This window comes from Pipistrellus hanaki (genome assembly GCF_964339955.1).
Source record: "Pipistrellus hanaki genome assembly, chromosome: 21".
Classification (NCBI taxonomy): Eukaryota; Metazoa; Chordata; class Mammalia; order Chiroptera; family Vespertilionidae; genus Pipistrellus; species Pipistrellus hanaki.
In genome coordinates this window covers 3,774,095-3,795,783 of record NC_140523.1, presented here as the reverse complement: position 1 = coordinate 3,795,783, position 21,689 = coordinate 3,774,095, and the positions used below count along the sequence as shown (strand labels likewise).

General features: G+C 45.0%; 1 long non-coding RNA gene across 1 annotated transcript in view; it reads right to left on the bottom strand.

The window, feature by feature from the left end:
- LOC311614492 overlaps positions 1–21,689 on the bottom strand; it is a 175,057-nt gene that overhangs the window by 115,386 nt on the left and 37,982 nt on the right. The window contains exon 2 of the long non-coding RNA XR_014793679.1: positions 16,755–16,874. This is a non-coding gene — a long non-coding RNA (uncharacterized lncRNA). The remainder of the gene's footprint in view (positions 1–16,754; positions 16,875–21,689) is intronic.

The following is a 21,689-nucleotide window of genomic DNA, read 5'->3' as shown; positions in this document are numbered from 1 at the left end:
AATGGTGCTATTTCATATATATATATTTCAGAGAGGAAGAGAGAAAGAGAGAGAAACATCAATGATGAGAGAGAATCATGGATCGGCTGCCTCCTGCACGCCCCACACTGGAGATCAAGCCTGCAACCTGGGCGTGTGCCCTGACCGGGAATCGAACCATGACCTCCTGGTTCCTAGGTCAATGCTCAGTCACTGAGCCACGGCCGCCGCCAGGCAAATGGTGATATTCTATTTGTTGCATAAACTGACTACCTACTGAGAAAGAAAGAAGTTTTGTCTGTAAGACTCCTGATTTTCCTCCACAATAGCCCTAAACTTGAGCTGAATGGGTAAAGAAAATGTGGTATACATACAATGGGATATTACTCAGTAATAAAAAAGAATGGGAAAAAAAAAAAAGTCTAGTTTCTTTTTATCACCGTATATTTGACCCCCTTCTACCCTCTTCAACCTTCCCCACCCCCATTCTCTCCGTACTATTGTCTGTCTATGAGGTTGTTGTTTTTAAGAAACACTAGGTTTTATAGTTTCTCAAAACTACCAACTGACATCTAATCACAAGACATGCCACCTTTTATAATGGCTAAAGTAAGCTATTTGTCTTTATGAAGAAGTTAAAGGATCATGTGGCTTGAAAGTTCCTACGTGCACAGTAATCTATATATATATATAAAAGTCCATTGATCGGAACAGCAGAATGACCAGAAGGACCAGTGGTTATGACGCCCACTGCAGCAGCCAACCAGCCTGAACCGCCCGTGGTCCCTTCCCCCTGCCAGCTCAGCCCGATGGTCCCCCATTGGGGTGGGCCAGCCGGACACTCCCCCCCCCCCCCCCCCGTGCATGAATTCGTGCACCAGGCCTCTAGTGAAGATATAAGAATGTCAGGTCAGGCAGGGATAGTGGCTATTTCCGTTCAGGATACAGGAGGAACATTTCCACAGGATTTAAAGTATAGAAACACATTTGGTTCTAACTCATTACAATTAGGGAAGACCCTGAATCTCCTCATTGAGGTGCTGCTGATGGTCAAGGGCTCCAGGTTAAGGTGGAGACTGTTTCTATAGAGACCTCTGTGCATTAGAACTTGTTATATTTAGTAGTGTGTAGGGGGGAAGAAGTCCTGTGGGGATTATAATAATTGATTTTATATGGTGTAAAGAGATGCACACTTGCAGACCAAATTCCATCATTGTTACGTCCTTATCGTTGGCCTTTCGCTCAGTTGACTCCCCAATGAATAATTAATTCGCCAGGGCATATCTTAAGCAAATCTTATTTCTCTGGTACTCAAGAAAAGCTCAGCATTTCTCCCCACCTTTGAATTTTTTTTTTTAAACATGAGAGAAAATGATAAATACAATTATTTAAATATTAGAGGACCGGTGCATGAAATTTGTGCATGGGGAGGGTCCCTAGACCTGGCCAGCTATCAGGGCCGGCCAGGGCCTTCCTTCATTCCGCGATTCCTCCTGGTGGTCAGCACACGTCAAAGCCAGCGGTCAAACTCCCAGTCTGCCGAACTCCCAAGGGGATAATTTGCACGTTACCCTTTAATTATATACGATATCTGGCCAACTCAAATTTATTCCAGAGAATGAAGCCACAACGACAAAAGGAGTTTCCTTTTGCTTGTTATTCTTCTGTGTCATGGCTCAGAGTACCCCTGCTTTAAGGACGATGGTATTTGTGTTTTTCCCCTGGTCTTTTCCAACAGAAATTGCAACTCCTTCGCCTGCTCCTGTCCTGCCCTTCCAGATGCTTCCGGCTCAGGGCCCGGATGGAGGTGGGAATGCTTCTCTCATGGCCTCACTGTTGAGGGTGACAGAGCTTTCCCAAGGGGGCTGGGGACAATTCCCATTCTTACAAAACCTCTGCCTGTCAAGTCTCGAGACGTTTGGGAGACTGTAGGATGTGTGCTTGGATGTGCCGGATTCCTCGGTGTTTCTCTTTTTCCTTCTGATCCCCTCTCCTGCCTATGGATTGGAGCTCAACTATGCTTGCTTTTAGGAAAGAAAACTTTATTTTTATTTAATTCTTAATATATTTTTATTGATTTCAGAGAGGAAGGGAGAGGGAGATGAGAGTTAGACACATCAACGATGAGAGAGAATCATGGGTCAGCTGCCTCCTGGCATGCCCCCCCACTGGGGATTGAGCCTGCAACTGTAATGCCCAAGTGTCATAAACCCCAAAGACTACCAGGGAGCCAAATCCGATGCAATTGCAGAAAGCCTGTATTTATTTTGAGCCCAGTCTCACCTACACCAAAGAGGGCATGGTGAGAAAGAGGAAGAACTTAACATATCAATGGGTTTTATAGGGAGGGTGGTGCCGCTACCTTGGCTGACCTGATTGGTTGGGTTAGGCCTAGGGTCCAGTTACCCGGAGCTGGACTCGCCCCATTCTGCCCTCTCACCCCACCTGCCCTCTCGCCCCGCCTGCTCTCTTACCCCGCCCTGCCCCCTCACCCCGCCCTGCCCTCTCACAACCCAGGCATGTGCCCTGACCAGGAATCGAACCGTGACCTCCTGGTTCACAGGTTGATGCTCAACCATTGGGGACAGCTTTTAAATGATCTCAGAGAGGAATGAAGGCTCACCAAGGTGTTGGAAAAAACAAACAAACAAACAAACAAACAAAACAATGATCCTAAGACTTCCTTTTCCCTTCCAAATGACAGAAAACCTGAATTTATTTAGTGTTTCTAGACGAAGCATGGACGGTGGGAGGGATGGTCACGTGACTCTGAAGATGCATTTAATTCAACCAGCACCCAACTTCTGCGGGAGTTTTTTTTGTTTTGTTTTTTTTTAAATATATTTTATTGATTTTGTACAGAGAGGAAGGAAGAGAGATAGAGAGTTAGAAACATCGATGAGAGAGAGTGATCGATCAGCTGCCTCTTGCACACCCCCTACTGGGGATATGCCCGCAACCAAGGTACATGCCCTTGACTGGAATCGAACCCGGGTCCCTTCAGTTCCCACGCCAAGGCTCTATTCATTGAGCCAAACCAGTTTTGGCTGCGGGAGTTCTTTCTCTTCCTCGGTTTGCTAGCGGCCCTTTTTCCTATCTGGATGGGGATGAGAATATGGGATTCAGGTCTGGGCCAGCTGAGGGAGAGGAATCCGCGGGCACCCCATTGAAAACCGCTGGATCCTCGCTCTTCGAATGCAGGAAACCTAATTACACCCGGGTAGATTCTCTCCAGTCTACCAAACGCAGGGGGGGAGAGAGAAAAACCACAGTGGCGGACTCTGAAAGGCCAGCGGAGAGAAAAGAGTCCCTAAGACCTAATGAATCCTAACTAAACACCTCTCCAGAGAAATGTCAAACATTTCTCCTCGCACAAAACAAGGCTTTGGAGAATTCTCTGCCTTTGTCCGCGGCCTAATTCCTTAAGCAGAGAAGGGGGATTTTCCCCGGGCGGGTGTTATTTCTCAAAGAATGAAACAGCAAATAAACAAAAGACTCTCAAAGAGCGAGAGCGAGTATAAATAAAATTCATGACTCTTTAAAGAGTTTACACTGAAAGAATGCGGGGGATTACTTACAATTAAAGCGCAGCCTCGAGAATACAGTTATTATAGATATTAAACAAAGGAGAAGAGTTCATTTCATTTTGTTCGCACCTGGATTCCGAGTCTAAAAAAAAAAATGGAGGCAGCTTCATTCTCTCAGGATCCTTTAGCTGCTGCTTTTTACTTGGGGGGTTGGATATACCTTTAAAACGTTTGCATATTCAAGGAACATTTTATAACTCATTTATACATTATTTTTTAAAAGCTACGGGTGATAGGAGTTATTATCTGATTTAAAAAAATGTGATCAACCTGTAAGGTGAAGTTCCAAAAAAAAAAAAAATGCATTGTATGTTTAAAATTTTTTTCTACATTTAACGAACGCTTTTAAAATGAGTGTGTTCAGCGGGGAAAATATTCGTTGGGTCGAACAAAAGAAAAAGTGATTAAGGGAAAAAGTTGGGATGATCAGGAAAGGGGAAAGAAAGACCACATTTAAAATTATCTAGTTTCTTGGCACATCATATGATAACACAATGGGTAGTTAATAACAGAAATAAGGTTAGAGCCGGGCTAAGGTGATTATGAAACAAATGTGAGGTTTCGGTATTAATGGAATAGGCAGCCAGAAATAAATGGTTATTGAGATAAAAAAAAAAAAAAGCAAAGCTTAAAGAAACCACTTGATTATAAATTACTGAGCAATTAGCCCTCTTTTCAAGTGTGTGTGTGTGTGTGTGTGTGTATTAGGTCTTGGAATTCTACTTTGAGTATGACTTTAAAAATGTCCATAATAATGCTAAAAGTCACAGTACCAGGGCCAGTGGGGCACATGGAATTTAAAGGGGCAGGCCCTACCCAAAGTATGCCTGCAGGTTTCCATCCTGGGCCTGGGAGACGGTTGGTGGAGTTTTGCAGCAAAGTTCAGATTGAGTCCTGTGCCTTGCCGTATCTGAAGCATTTGGCCCCAGGAGATTAAAGGGACAGTGCTTATATTTAGCATCTGCTGCCCCCCACCCCAACTCGGCTCCTAAGAAAATTCGGCTCCATGGACCAAAAAATCCGAAATCCAGCTGGGCAGTTTTCAAAATAAGATGAAAAGTTAAGCAGGCAATTGGTGTGTGTTTAGGGCTCAAAACACCTTGCCCCCTGGAAGACCTGAAGGAGTTAATCCCTTCTCAAGATAATCCACTAAAGAGTATCCCTCATTATGATGTTAAAAGCGAGGATCAGTGCCTGGGAGACTAACAATGGGACGGGGGCTTCTGAGCTCCAACCACATTCTTCCCAGGTTAGAAACTGAAACTGCTGGGATTCCGCTGGAAAAATAGAGCAGAGACTTTCTTGTGCGAATATTCTGATGGCAGGAGAGGGGGGAAATCTCCCACATTCACTGAATTCCTCCTGGAATAGGTTTTCCCTAAATAAAGAATATTTCTGATTTATTTTTTTTTTAAGGATGAATCGGTCTAGAACTCCATGGTGACAAGTTTGGAAGACCTTGTGATTTTGGGCCAAAGTGAATTTGGGATGAAATGTGAAATGGCACTCAATTACCCACCATAATAGATGCATTCGATGCAAACAAAAACCGCCATAAACTGATGGCAAAGCTGCGAGCTATGGTTGTGAAGTGGTCTCAGTTTGATCCCGTTGTAAATGTATGGTCAGGCTTTATTTATTTATTAAAGATGCTTAATGGTCTCCCATAAGGAACAAGACAAAGTATGCAGTGTCTGTAAGCAAATGGATCTAAAAAAAATACCCAAAAACCACCAACCTGATTTCAAATCGTATTTTTACTACGTTTAGAACGTGCTGTGGTATTGGTAGTACAATTTACTGCTTGTTGTTGCTTTCAAAATATTGCATAAGGAGGTAGTTTTAAAAATAAAAACAGATCCCTATAAAAATCTTTAGTATAAGCCCATATCTTAGGGACGTAAGGATGGCGACAGTGGCCATCCCAGGTTATACAGGAAGTGTTTTCTTTTCCTTTTATTAAAGGTGGGAATACATTTTTGGAAAGAAAAATGTGTTTTTAAGGAATGTTATTTTTACTCAAATCGAAACAAGACAGGGAAAGAGTTTAAAAAGTGTGTTTCGCTGAAACCGGTTTGGCTCAGTGGTAGAGTGTCGGTCTGTGGACTGAAGGGTCCCAGGTTCGATTCCGGTCAAGGGCATGTACGTTGGTTGCGGGCACAACCCCAGTATGGGTGTGCCGGAGGCAGCTGATCGGTGTTTCTCTCTCATCGATGTTTCTAGCTCTCTATCTCTCTCCCTTCCTCTCTGTAAAAAATCAATAATATATATATATTTTTTAAAAAGTGTGTTTCCAAGGGAATCAGCTGTAACTCGTGGAAACATGTCAAGGTGGGCTGGCTCACATGGTCTCCTTTGAGCTCCAATGGTGTTCTGGGCAGTGGGGTTCTGGAGACCCCAGTTGGGGTGCTGCCCTGAGGGCCTAGAGGTGAACAAGCACAAGTGGGATGTGTGTGGTTAGCCAAGTGTTGGGTGGTAGCAAATCTTGGAAGATTCTTTAGAAGAGAAATGAGGCAAAGATTGCTGTGATTTGGGATTAAAAAAAAAATAGATATTTTCATTGATTTTTTTTTTTTTTTTTTTAGGCAGAGAGGGAGAGTGAGAGAGAAACATTGATGTGAGAGCACAACATTAATCAGCTGCCTATTGCACACCACCTACTGGGATATCACTACTGTGAGTACATTACCTATGATGATATTTCTGTCTTGCAAGCTAACTCCCTTGCTGGCTCGGATGAAGCAAGGGGCCATTTGGAAAGACCCACATGGCAAAGAACCAAGGGCAGCCTTTGGCCAACAGCCAGTTAGAACTAAGCTTTTTAGTCCAAAACCCTAAAAGAAATGAAGCCATGGCAACTGACAACTACATCAATGATCTTGAAAGTAACTCCTTCCCCAGTTGAGCCTTCCGATGAGATCCCAATCCAAGCCAACATCCCGAGAGATCCTGAAGCAGAGGACTTGGCTAAACTCTCTGTCCTAACCCACAGTTGGTGGCAATAAATATGTGTTGCTTAAGCTGCTAAATTGCTGGTCAATTGTTATACAACAATAGAGATCTAACATGACATAGACATAGACAGCCAGACACACACAGAGACACTTTAAAAATGTCATGATTAAAAAAAATTAATTTTTATTTTTCTTTTTTTAAAAGGACTTTTAAAATTGATTTTTAGAGAGAGGAGAGGGAAAGAGAAAAAAAACATCAATGCAAAAGCAAAACATCAATCAGCTGTCTCCTGGACACCCCTACCTGGGATGGAGCCCACAACCTGGGCATGTGCCCTGACCAGGAACCAAACTGGCGACCTTTTGGTATAAAGAAGGATGCTCAAACCACTGAGCAACACCAGGCAAAAGGCTACTTTGTTTTCTTGAAGAATCACATGTGACCTGTGTTAACTTAAGGTTGACCTAGAGCAGGGGTCCTCAAACTTTTTAAAGTGGGGGCCAGATCACGGTCCCTCAGAGAGCTGGAGGGCCGGACTATATGAACTACTAATTCCTACTGTAACACCTCGGCTGCGTTCACTGCCCAAAAAACCTGGCGGGCCGGATCAGACTCCTCTGCGGGCCGCATGTGGCCCGCGGGCCGTAGTTTGAAGACCCCTGACCTAGAGCCTTAGTTTCCTACTTGGCAGAAACAAACATCCATTTTGCTGTCCTAATAACATGTTTACTCCTGGATGGGGCTGAAAGATTCACATGAGGGGACTTTTTATCACAAAGTCACTACCCAAACAAGGTTCACCTCTATGAGCCTAACATTTGTCTATGAACGGGAATACCCCATTAATCCCGTGATGTAGCTGAGATGGCCTATGTATCTCTCCACCTGGTCATGCCATCCTCTCACCCCCAGCCTGGAGACCACACTTGCTTCTCAGGCTCTTCTGTTCATTCCTTAGCATCATGGATTCGACCTTCATGTTTGGCTCTAACACTTTATTTTTTTAAAAAAGGGAGAGATAGAAACACCAGTGATAAGAGAGCACCATGGATCGGCTGCCTCTTGCACGCCCCGCTCCTGGGGATCGAGTCCACAACCCAGGCATGTGCCCTGAGCGGGAATCGAACCGTGACCTCCTGGTTCACAGGCCGATGGTCAACCACTGAGCCACACCGGCTGGGCTGGCTCTAACTCTTCAGCAGAGAAAGTCCTGACGTGCTTCCCAGAAGAACCTGTTGTAGCAGACCACTGGTCTCGCTGGGAGGCCACCTCACCAACTATTTCCATCACGCATTCCTGGGCGTGCACGGAATATTTTACCGGAGACAAGCACCCGGAACCCTGCCTGCATGGTGGCGGCTTTCCCCCACCAGCTTCAGAAGTGAGTGACAAGAATTTGATTAGGCAAGGAGGTGTCTATGAAAGCAACGCACCAGTGGTTTTACGGCTGCCTTCGTGGGCAGCTCTATTGTGTAGGCATTTGTTTGCTTTTAATCATTCTGTGCTACTCAGAGGGGTGGCAGAGAAATGCAAAGATAATTTTTTTTTTTTGAAAGTTCAAATGACTGTTTAAAAACAGAAAGGAGTGAAACTCAATTAAGGGAAATAAGTTTCGAGGATAATGTAGCCCGTCTTGAAAAGATTTTCTTATTAATTATTAATATCAATCATTAATGATGATAGCCCTTAATCTGGAAGGGAAAACAAGAAACCTGCCATACATCACAAACAGCTGCTCCTGTTCGTTTTGAGATTTCGGTATGGAAGGCACACCGTGAATCTGGAAAGCTGTCTTGTCTTACATGGATATGTGGTATTGACTGCATTTTTTAGACACCAAGGAAGGTCGTGGTACCATCTTATCTTCAGAATGTCATTGGGCAGTCCAATGAGTGTTTTCCTTTCAGACCCTGTCTGACACGATAGACTTCTTTCCCTCCCCAAAATCCACAGTGCTTGTTAATCAACAACTTTTGAGGCATCTCATTTTATCCCAATTATCTCTTGGTCTGAATGCCATCTCTTTGGTACTCCGAGTACGAGCCATTTCAAGATTCAGTTCTCAAGTCTGATAAAACTAATAAACCCACAGTGCCAGAGGTGGCACATTAAGCTGGCAAAATGGTTTTCATCTTAATTGGATATGAGCACTGTTATCACTAATAACCCCAGGATACTTCTAATTGGACTCTCTCCTTCTCTCTCTTTTTTTTTTTGAAACACTAATCTCATTGACCAGCCTTAATTTGCCACCCCCACCCCCTCCCTGAGCCCAAATCTTGAACTGCGACATGGAAATATTCTCATTTCGGGAGGTTATTTCAGTATGATTTCCTGGTATGAAGACAAAAACAGAGGTGAATGGTTTTGTAAAAATAAAGGCTTCCTTTTTTAAGTTTTCAGGGGGAAAAAGAAACGACAGAAAGACTATGTTCTTGACATCGCAATTATGTCATTAGTGCAGGTTACCAAAGTGCCAATTTCACCTAAGGACAGGAATATTCTTAATTTCCAGCCATTTTTTTTTTTTTTTTAAAGAAATGGTCTCCTCTATTGAATTGTTCATTATCATTTGCATGCAAGTTCTATATAAGAAGGAACGCTTTTTAAAGTTATCACATCCGTAAATCCTGGATTTTTGATTTATCTTGATTTTTAAAATATTGATGAACACACGTGAAAATGATGGGACTCTGGGAGACAACATATAAAGAGAGAAATGGATGGGACAAGACTCCTTTCTCCGGGAGAAGCAGTTTGGTTTCTGCGAAACGCATAAGAACATGGATTCTGCCCTCCAAAGCATCCGTTTTCAACAAAATTTTGTCATGTAGAATCGGCTCTAATTGTTGTTCTGACTAGTCTTTTTAGATTCAGTAGGTACAGATTGCCACCAAAAGAATAAGAAAATAAATGAAAGTTCCAGGTTAGTAAAACTACAATAACAACAACAACAAAAACAGGAAAAAAAAATCAGATTCCTCAAACTAGCAATTTCCCCCCAAAAAAGTATAAAAATATTAGACTTTCCTTGTCTGTGTTTTCATTGTTGAAAAACGTCATGTGAGCCATTCACTGGCAGAAAGAATTCATGTTTAGTAAACCATTTTTAGCAATATATATTTTATCAGCTGGGTGTGGGCCTTTAGAATTACTATCTCTATTCCCATATCATGAAAGCCTTTGTGTAGATATCATTAAATAATTATGGATGTGCACAAAAATGCTTACCAGATCTTTAATTCATAAAATAAAAACTGAAAAATGACAACAATGATTTATTAATTTATATTGACATTTCTGGCAATTAAATTAGCAATATGTGGGTCACAGATGAAGGCAGGTCAGGGCTTTTGATGCGAAGTCTTTTCTAATATAAAAGCTATCATGAAACCACGTGTGCTCTTACCGGTAGGTTGGCTTTAAAAAGCATATATTACTATGATTCTAAAGAGACTGCCGAACTGCCAGTTTGGCAACATGCGTATATCCTGTTATATACAGGAGATATGTGCATGTTGTATACACATATATGTATGTGCATGTATATATATGATGTGCAAGATGCATATAGAAAAAAGTGTATATACATACAGTTGAGCATATGAAGCGGGAGAGCACAGTGCGATTCCTGGTCAGGGCATGTGCCTGAGTTTTGGGCTCAGTCCCTGGTGGGCGGCGAGCAGGAGGCAGCCAATCAATGATTCTGTCTCCTCAGAGATGTTTCTTTCTCTCTCTCTCCCTTCCTCTCTGAAATCAATAAAAAAATATATTTTTACAAAAAAAAAAGTGTTTCTCAGGTCAAGATGGTATTTTGTGGAAGAGCCACACTCAAGGGCCCAAAGAGCCGCATGTGGCTCGAGAGCCCCAGTTTGCCGACCAGTGGGTTGGGCCTTCCAGGGCCCCCTCTGGGAATTCTCTAGCACATATGTCAAACACAAGGCCCGCGGGCCAAATCCAGCCCGCCAGGCCTTGCAATGTGGCCCGCACCGCGCTGTCATCACTGCACTCCGCTGTCAGTTTATGACATTGTCAGTTTATGACTGTTCAGTAAACCATTCGGCCCGCGATTTAGGCTGGATTTTAGATTTTGGCCCCTTCTCTGATTGAGTTCGACACCCCTACGAGAGCTAAGAGGACCCGGATGGGGGCTGCTGTTAGGAACGATGGGGGGCTGGACAAGGACCCAGAGACAGGGATTCTGATGGAGCCATATGTCTATCCTGTGGTCCAGAGTTCGGTCCCCTCCCCAAGTGTGCAAGCCAACAGAGGGGCCTCGGAGGACCCCAAAGGAAACCCCAGAGGCCGGCCAAGAGGAAATGGGGCCAGAGATCAGACCTGCTTTCCTGGGAAGCACCCATGCCCGCAACGCCCACTTCTGCCTGGCTGGGCTCCGTGTGATCCTGTGGCTTTGAACGTGGCTACATCAAAGACAAGGCAATCGGGGCGAGGCCACGCTGCGGGTCTCCGATACCTGTTATCACGACTTTAAGCGTTGCTTCAAACACGGCGTTGAGGCCAAGAGTCTGCTTAATGATTATTAAACTAAAGACACGTTCCATTCCAAGGATATTTTGGAAACAATAGGTTCTAATATGTACTGGTGGCCCCGCCATCTCAGCTAACCGGTATTTAGGGAGCAGCTGCTGTCTGCGAGCCTCAACGACGAAGCTGGTGTTTAGGGATGAGGCACTCCGGTGAAGATTCCACCCCAGCCTGTCTCATGCCAGAGCCATCGGAATGCACACACTTGGAAAACTTGGTGACATGGATGGTACCATTTTTAAAAAAATATATATTTTACTGATTTTTTTTTTTTTTTTTTTACAGAGAGAAAGAGAGAGGGATGGAGAGTTAGAAACATCGAGGAGAGAGAAACATCCATCAGCTGCCTCCTGCACACCCCCTACTGGGGATGTGCCCGCAACCAAAGTACATGCCCTTGACTGGAATCGAACCCGGGACCTTTGAGTCCGCAGGCCGACACTCTATAGGGGTGTTGAACTCAATCAGAGAAGGGGCCAAAATCTAAAATCCAGCCTAAATCGCGGGCCAAATGGTTTACTGAACAGTCATAAACTGACAATGTCATAAACTGACAGCGGAGTGCAGTGATGACAGCGCGGTGCGGGCCACATTGCAAGGCCTGGCGGGCTGGATTTGGCCCGCGGGCCTTGTGTTTGACACATGTGCTCTATACACTGAGCCAAACCGGTTTTGGCGGATGGTACCATTTCTGTGTGCTGTAGAAATGAACAGCGGTTGCGTGAATATGTACATGGAGAAAATCTGATCTCAGACGGGAAGTGTGTGTACTTTAAGAATAACATTGGTTAGGTAGATCTTGTTAAAAATCCCCCAGTTTAAATCTAGTGGAAAATTGTCTTCTTAAGGGAATAGTAAATTGTTTTTTAAAGATGTTTTTATTGAGTTTAGAGAGGGAGGAAGGGAGAGGTATAGAAAGATAAAAACTTTGATTGGCTGCCTCCTGCACAACCCCTACTAAGGGCCAAGCCCTCAACCCAGGCTTGTGCTCTGACCGGAATCGAACCGGTGACCTCCCGGTTCATGGGTTGATGCTCAACTGACGAGAATAGTGAATTCTCGCCTGGGCGAGAATAGTGAATTCTTAACCTGTTAGATCAGTTTTACTGGAATCAACAGAAAGCGTCTTTTAGCTTTTTCTCAAAACTCTGCATTCTGTGATTCTATGCAGAACCAATTTTTAAAAATGTTCCATTGCATATGTATGAGTGGTGTAATCCTTGTTATGAATGAATCAGTTTTGGCCTTAAGACACAATGTTTTGTGCTCAATTCATGTCTCAATAAAGAAGTCCTAGTCCGGCCAGCATGGCTCAGTGGTTGAATGTCACCCTATGAATCAGGAGGTCACGGTTCAATTCCCGGTTAGGGCACATGCCCAGATCTGGGGCTCCATCCAGTGTGGGGCGTGCAGGAGGTATCTGATCCATGATTCTCTCTCATCATTGATGTTTCTATCTCTCCCTCTCCCTTCCTCTCTGAAATCAATAATAAAAAAAAAATACATTAAAAAAAGTTCTAATTTTAGCTACCTACAATGACATGAGCACAATTTAGTGTGATTACAGGTTTATATAACATATACAGAAAGATGTACATGCATAGCACCACCTCTCGAATCCCATCCTGATGGACATGGACCAGATGAACAAATGTCTGGTGACCTTGAACCTTTGATGCTGAGAAGTCAGGTGGACAGAGACCCTTCAGGTTCTGGTCCAGGGTACGCAACCCACGGCAGCCCTGATCATAAGACCACGTGGCCTCCCCACCACAGCACAGTATTTAAGGTTAGAGACACACAATTCAGATTCAAATCCTGGTCATGTCTGAGTGATTTCAACCAGGACCTCCGTCTGTCTCTTTAAATCTCGGTCCCTTTATTTGTAAGCAGGTGATTAAAATGGCCTTTTTTTTTTGTGGCTATTAAATGAGAAGATGTATGTCAAGTGTCCCACAGAGTGGATGTTTGAGAAACAAGCCTAGATTAGTATTATCGTCTGTTTATTTTACTTACTTATTTGGGGACTAAATGAAAAGTTATCTGAGCCCTTGATAAAAATGTCCCTGATGTACTTAAAATATCGCTGGTGGTAGAAATATTTTTCTTCATCAAATGAAAACTTTTTCAAAACATCAATGAGAAGAGAGATCATCTATAAAGGCTTGAAACCATAAGTTTTTATTTTTAGCGTGACTTGGGCCTGCTTATTTTTTTCTGTTTTGTTTCTTTAATATGTTATGACCATCGGGGAATTGGAAAAAAGATTAGGCAGTCTAAAAATAATAGCAGCTTTATAAATCCAGTGGAGATTGACTTTCTGAGGCAACTGGCCTTTCCAAAATAAATTTGGGATCTGTATCCTTCTAAAAGATTAGAATTTGGTGAGGCCAAAGAATTTGGGTCATATCAGCTTGTCATTCCCAATTTTAAAATATTTAGTTTTATTGCAAGATAAATAGCAACAGGCGAACTGAAGCAACTAAGGAAAATAAACACACAACTTCTTGTAAATGTATAAATAACTAGATGGCTTAAAAAAATATGATCAGAAATGTCTTTAGTACTAGCAAGGTCTAAATTAGACAATAGCCACAAATAATGTTGTTCCTTGAGTGATCACCTGTACAGGGCTCTGTCTACCCTGAGGGGAGCTGAGATTTCACTTTCTTTTTTAAAAAAAGTATATTTTTATTGATTTCAAAGAGGAAGATGGAGAGAGAGAGAGAAACATCCATGATGAGAGAGAATCACTGATCGCCTGCTTCCTGTACAATCCCCAGTGGGGATTGAACCTGCAACGGGCATGTGGGACTGATCGGGAATTGAACCGTGACCTCTTGGTTCATAGGTCGATGCTCAACCACTGAGCCACACCAGCTGAGCGAGACATCACTTTCATGGGATCCAATAGACGGAAGGGCCCCAGCTCTCTGCCAACCAGAACCTGGTAGGTCTTTGGCCGGATGGTCAAGAGCTTGTACTCTGAGACCATTGGGGAAGCTTGGGGAGAAGATCAGAGATGAACCGAGCAAGAATGGTTGGGTGGGATTATTTTATTCCCTCCAGCTGCAATAATTATTCTTTCTTCCTTTTTCCCACTCCCTTGTAACACCACTGTCCCCAGGCTTAAAGGCATGAAGTTAGGAAACCATGGACAATCATGGGAGACAGGTGGAAGGACGGGAGAGGGAATAAGGGGTGTGACAGGCCAAGAATCTGCCCAAAGTACTGACATGGGCTGAGCAGCACAGAACCAGGATGGAGGGGCGTCTGAGTGGGTGTGAAGTCACCTTGTCCGCCTCAGGTGGCCCAGGAAACGTATGGCTCTGGGGGGAGCTGTGCATTCACATTCCTCTGACATCTGTTGCCGATGGACCTGGGCCACGTGCATGTGGGGGTGACAGGCAAGGTCACATGTGTGAAGTGTGCAGATAGCTACTGGATTGCGGAGAAGCTAAGTACTTTATTATGATGATTACGTACCTATGTACTATTTATTATTTTAAAAGATATATATTTTTTTTGATTTTTTTTGCAAAGAGGGATAGAGAATTAGAAACATTGATGAGAGAGAAACATCGACCAGCTGCCTCCTGCACCCACCCCCGCACTGGGGATGTGCCCGCAACCAATGTACATGCCCTTGACCTGAATTGAACCTGGAACCCTTTTGTCCACAGGCTGACACTCTATCCACTGAGCCAAACCCGTTAGGGCACTATGTTCTATTTAATAATAATTCTTATTCAGTCGATAGTATGCCAAGTACATGGTCCTGAAAGGTAGCTTTATTTATGTGCGATTATTTATTTGACATCTAAGTTTCTCAATGGACTCAGCTAAAATCGCAGGTGCCACAGACCTATGTCCTCTGATATCTCTTTAAATCTGGGACATTTTTTTTTCTCAAATAGGGAATATTAAAAAAAATTCAGGAACTTCTATTATCAGAGTTTAATTGGGTAATCACTTCAAGGAATACCTAGGCTTGTTTGGCTCACAGGAAGTGGGTTGAAAGGAATGCTTTGAAGGACATATTTCTTTTTAGTTCGATACAGCTTTCTAGTATCTAGCTCTTCCATATTCAGATTTATTCTCCAGAACAGCATTCAGAAGTGCAGAATGAAACCGTAGCATAATGATGGCTAAGCCCATAAAAGAGTTTTTAGAACATTTTTAAAAATATAAATTTTGAACGACTTCCTGTTGACTTTAAACTCATAATGTTTTTGAGTTCTAATAATAACTCATTACTGAAGCAGTTCACCCAGGAAATCCTTTGTCTGTTACATCCTCCATCCTTCCCCCACACTGCCTCCTTCTGGGGACTTGTATTTGGGGTCCCTTCTTTCTGGAATATTCTTTACCCCAGATGTACTCATGGCTCATATCCATGCTTTGTTTGGTTTTCTGCTTTCATGCCACCATCTTGGAAAGACTAATCCGGAATAATACATACACTCCTATGTTCTCTGTAGCATGATTTACAACAGCCAGGATAGGGGAGCAACCCAAGTGCCCAACAATAGACGAATGGATAAAGAAGTCACTGTATGTATATATAACGGAATATGACTCAGGCAAAAAAAAAAAAAAAAAAAAAAAAAAAGAATGAAAGCTTACCATTTGCAACAGCAGGGATGGACCTAGAGGGCATTATGCTAAGTGAATAAGTCAGGTAGAGAAAGACAAATACCATAGGATTTCCCTCAAAATATCCAACGAAATAAACAGAATTGAAACAGACTCACAGATATAGAGAACAGACCGATGGTTGTCAGAGGGGAGGGCGATTGAAAGGCTGGATGAAAAAGGTGAAGGGATTAAAAAGTATAGATTGGTAGATACAAAATAGTCAAGGCGATGTAAAGTATGGCATAGGAAATAAGGTCAACAATCCAATATAATAAAAGCATGGTGTGCAAATTGTCTCCTCGACAAGGAGTTCTTCCAGGAGTTCAACCAGGGGGTGGGCTGCTGGGGGAAGGGAGGGAGGCCCCATCCGGCAGCTAGCAGCCCTAGGGAACCTCCCAGTGCACAAATTTCGTGCACTGGGCCTCTAGTATTGTAGTAACTCTGCAGGGTGCCAGGTGGGCATTGGAAAAATCAGGGGGACACTTTGTAAAGGACACCATTGTCTTATCACTACGCTGTCCACCTACAACTGATACAAAACAATAGTGAATGCCAACTGTGATTAGAAATAAAATGTAAAGTTCTTTTCAAAAACAAACTCTCCTTAGTACAAATCACACCAAGTTCTTCCCGGCAAGCCTGTGAGGCTGAGCGAGAGAGAGCACAGAGAGAAGCCAGTGATGTTCGCAACTGATACCGCTCAGTCTCCTTGTGACCAGAGCGCTTTCTTCTAGTCACGTGTGAGCTACGTGTGCCGGGTCGGCGAGCAACTACGAAAGAAACGCGACGGGAACACGGCCTGCCCCTTACCTGGAAGAGTCTCAAACAAAACCGAAGAGCTGGAGTCTTTCTTCATTTTGAGGATACCACCATGGCCACATTCAGAATCATAGAGTTATACTTGCATTAAACATCACCCAGTCTACAGACTCCTAATCCAAAATGATTGTCTATGAACTACATGCAAGAGAGCGGGCGGCGAGTGCTTCATTTTGGTGCACAGCTGTGATCGGTACAGGTGAACTGGAAGTAAAGAACAGTAAGCCTTACCTGTACCTCCGTTTCTGCAGAGTCTGCGCTGGAAGGGCGGACATGTTTTTCTAGCTTCTGAAGTTGGCTGTGCTCTTGAAGTACTGGAAGGTTCTCTTGCCTGCTGTCTTCCAGCCAGTCCTGTGGGGTGAGGAGAACACACGTGGGCTCCATGCAGCTGGCCCTGACGCTTGATAGATGTCTGACCACCCACCTCCTCTCTGAACTTTAGGACACTGAGCCCCGGGGAAGGTCTTGAGGGGATTCAAGCACATCATGGCTGGGATGTGGGAGGCACTAAAGAAATACCAGCTTCTACTATTATTGTTATCGTGCTCTCAACTGATCTCCTCTCAGGAAAAGATAAGCGGGGGAGGGGGGGGGGGATAGGAGGAGGACGGGGAGCTGCCACCCTCTGCCTCTCTATTTAAATGAAATAAGCTAAACAATGTAACCAGCCTGATTCTTTCTGGTGCACAATGTCAAGGACTTTGGTTCACATGAACGAAGACATTGTAGCACCTTATTATTATTAATATAATATATATACATATATTTTATTGATTTTTTTTTTTTACAGAGATGAAGGGAGAAGGATAGAGAGTTAGAAACATCAATGAGAGAGAAACATCAATCAGCTGCCTCCTGAACATCCCCTACTAGGGATGTGCCCGCAACCATGGTACATGTCCTTGATCAGAATCGAACCTGGGACCTTTCCATCCACAGGCCAACGCTCTATCCCCTGAGCCAAACCGGTTAGGGCTAAAATATATTTTTATTGATGTCAGAGAGGAAGGGAGAGGGGGAGAGAGATAGAAACATCAACGATGAGAGAGAATCATTGATCATCTGCCTCCTGCGTGCTCTCTACTGGGGATCGAGCCTACTACCCTGGCATGTACCCTGACCAGGAGTAGAACTCGAACCTCCTGGTTTATAGGTGACTATCAATCACTGAGCCCTGCTGGCTGGGCTGCTGACATATTGTTAGTAAGTGTAATTTTAATTTACTTTCTTGTCTTGTTTATGGTTTTCACCAGTTAGAGTCTTAGCTACCCAAGGACAGGAGCTTCATTCAGGCTTTATACCTTCCTCCTTTAGGACTTTAGCTAAAGCACCTACTTCGGAAACCTAACCTCTGTTCACAATTGGATCCTTGACAGAACCTACTATACACTTTTCAACCATGAATTATATCCTAGATCAAAAATGTGATTGAAATGACGGAGACGAATTCACCAGGTACCGTTGCTCACAATGTAGGGAGATTCCGCCTTCTCTGGCATGAAATGTAATGAGATATGCTAAGCAATGGACAATTCCCTTCACTGATACTCATTCCAATTATTCCTGTTTACTGTAAAGGTCCCTACTGCACAAAATAGGCTCCTATTGAATTAAGTAAGTTGTATTATTCAAAGCATGGTTTAAACCTGCAAAATAAACAAAAAATATGTCAAGTTCCCCCCCAATCCTGCCCAAGACATAATAGATGGTTCTGTTTGCCTTCACATTCTAATATGGCACATTCACAATAATTTAATGCTAGTTCCATTGAGCTCATCAGCTTTTGAAGTATTGATTGTGGGGAATAAAGTTACTGAGATGGTTAAAATTGTTTGGTATATTCATTTTTCTAAGCCCCTGCACCAAAGTACCACCGACTGGGGGGCTTAAACAACGTAAGTCTGTCCTCTCATAGATCTGGAGGCCAGAAGGTCAAGGTCAAGGTGTTGGCAGCTTTGGTTAATTCTAGGGGAAGGATGTGTTCCAGGCCTTGCTCTTGGCCATGGAGAGGCAGTCCCTCCCATTGTCTCTCCACATCTCCTCCCTCCAATATGTCTCTCTACAATTTCCCGTGTATACAGGACACCAGGCAGGCTGAATTGGGCCCATCCAGAGGAGCTCATTTGACCTTGAGTCCCTTTGAAGGCCCTCTCCCCACACAGGGCCCCATCCTGAGGTGCTGGGTTTTAGGACTTCAGCAGACAAAGTCTGATGATGAAGGAAATACCACAAAGAGATCTTAAGCTACATTTAAATCTTGTAGCAAGAATCCTAGCTCATAAAGACAGAATATGCAAATTGACTGTAACTCTGTGACAAAAGATGGTGGTACCCACAGCCAATAAGGAGGGAATATGCAAATTGATGCGACAAGGCCAAAGCAAAGGCCTTGCTGGCATCCAGGGGAAGGAAGGCCTATTGAATCTTCATGCATTGGGTCTCTAGTACTTTTATAACACTGTGCTATCAAGAGAAAATGGTGCAGTCACTACAGTTTAGAAATATGAGTGCTGAGCCTCGGGTTAATGCAGACCCCTGGGGAATACTCTATAGGAGTTTATCCTTAAAAACACTGTAAAGAACTCTGGCGAGGAAATTGCTTAGGTCAAAATGTTACCTCCTTTCTTACACCTTAACATACTGTGCCTGCCTTTTATTAACTTACTTATTTTTCCTCTCAAAATCTCGAGAGTCAGCTAGGGGACATCCTCTAGGTGAAAAGGCAGGTGAATGAATGTGAGGTCATTTGTTTCCACTGTCTGCACTTTATTATTATTTTTTATTTTTATTTTTATTTATTTTTTATTTTTTTAAAATATATTTTATTGATTTTTTACAGAGAGGAAGGGAGAGAAATAGAGAGCTAGAAACGTCGATGAGAGAGAAACATCGACCAACTGCCTCCTGCACACCCCCCACTGGGGATGTGCCCTCAACCAAGGTACATGCCCTTGACCGGAATCGAACCCGGGACCTTTCAGTCCACAGACTGACGCTCTACCACTGAGCCAAACCGGTTTCGGCTATTATTATTTTTTTAATTGTCACCCAAGGATATGTTAGGAAAGGGAGAGAAATATCAACATGAGAGGGAAACATTGATTGTCTGCCTCCAACACTCACCCCTACTTGGGGCTTGAACCCCTGACCCTTGAGTGCGCACGGGAGGACTCTCTAACCTACTGAGCCACACCGGCCGGGGCACCCTCGGCACTTTCTAAAAGCAGAAATCAATTTGTTCGGTGCATTTGCTTTATTGGAGGTACGTCTGCTTGACTGGTTGGAGCATGAAAGGGATTATGGGATTCCAGGTTTGTTGATCTTCAGATGGATTGTGTTCATGAACTAATCGGGGCGGACGTGGGCCTTGAGGGAAGCCAAGGATCTACCCGGCTGGGCCCTGAGCCAGGTGAGGGCTTTGGCTCCCTCTCAGCTTGGAACACGCTGGAAAGCTGCTGTCTGACAACTGGATCGGGGCGGGAGGAGGAAATTTAAAGGGATAGGCCATTGTAGGACTCCTCGTACGCATTCCCAGATACAGATCTTTACATTTCCTCTTCCTGGCCCCGTGTGTGTGCATGCGTGCTCTGGAGGTGTATTATACCATGTGTATGATGTCTGTATCTCCCTGTCTGGGTGTTTGAAAAGGGTGGTGGACAGGGAGCTGTGGCCAGCCTTGCTCAGTGGCCGCGGGCAGCACCTGATCCTTGGGGACATCTGCTACCTGAGCCGCCAGGTCAGACAGAACGTTGGCCTGGGTGCCACCCAAGCGCCTCTACGTCGTCACAGTCTCGCGAGGGCCCTGGTGCCAAGTATTAAAAGCGACTGGCACGTGGTTAAGCCTCAGTGACTCTGCAGTCTTGTCTCTGGCACCTTCCTTACAGGGACTTGTTGGGGGCGGGGAAATGTCAGTGGTTTTCAAACAAAAGGATGGATTCTCCTGGGCGCCTGGCGCTGACCTCACCCTGCCCCCGGGCTGCAAGACCCGAGGACTGACAGGTGACCTGCAGGCCTGAGAGTCAGGGTTTGCCTCTTCTGATCAGAAGTTAGGGGAGGATCAGGGGCCGGGCCGGGGTCTTTAAACAGAGGCCCCTTTATCTGCGGCACCCCGAGCCTCAGTTATCAGGGTCATTAGCGGGGACAGCTGCTGGTAAACACGAGGGGCCACCAGGAATCCCCTGCGCTCTGTCCCTTGCTTAGAGCAATACCACCCTCCTCCTTCCCCTCCCGCTTTGTCATTTATTTCTTGGCATGGGCTGGGGAAACCCCGCAGGGAGGGGAAATGAATAAGGTGCCAGGGACATGCCCCCTGGGTCAATCCGAGGGCGCCCGGGGCGAGAGGGGACGTGCGGGGACCTCCCCGCTCAGCTGGAGACCGTGGTGCCTATTGCCTGGCCCGCGGCCAAGCGCCTGCGCGGCGGTGATGAACAAATGTCCCTCTTTAAGCGGACACCTCTGGTTCTAAATATATGTGACAAGCATGCAGGGGGCCGGCTGCAGGGCGCGGGGGTCCTCTCTGGGCAGGCCGGGCGGCGCGCTCCCCGCTCCCGATCGCTCGGTGGTGCCAGGCGGGTTCTCACCTCCGGTGGGCAGCCTGCCAGCGCCCGCGGCGCCCCGCTGTTTAACAACAATGGATTTACTGCTGCTCTGCATATTGCTGCTATTTTGTATAAACAAGGTTAACACTCCTTTTTAAATTAAACGCACCACCTGGCGACTGGATGGCTGACCTTGCCAGCTCCCTTCACCTGGCGGGGGAGCCGGGCTCCAGCTCTGACTCCAACCTGTGGCTTGCGGAGTCTTTGCTTTTTTGCTGCAAAGCGGCTCCCCTCCCGGCGCTCCGATCCTGGGGAGGTTTGAGGGGCGCCCTGCGGGCTGGATGGAGGTGGTGCCCAGGTCTGCGGGGGACCGCCCTGCTCGGTGGCACCGCGCGGTGACAGCCAGCGGGCCTCGCGGGCCCTGCCAGGCCGCCTCCAAAAACCTTGCGTTCCGGAGGGGGCCCCCCCCGCACCGAGAACAAGGGCCTTTGTGCGGCGCCCCAGCGTGGGGTGGATCTAATTCGGGACTCCCGGGCTCCTCCCCGCCCTCCAGGAATGCGAACACCTGGAAAAACCCTCCTGGCTGCACATTGGAGGGAGTTTAATGGTGTAAGGAGACGCAGCGGGG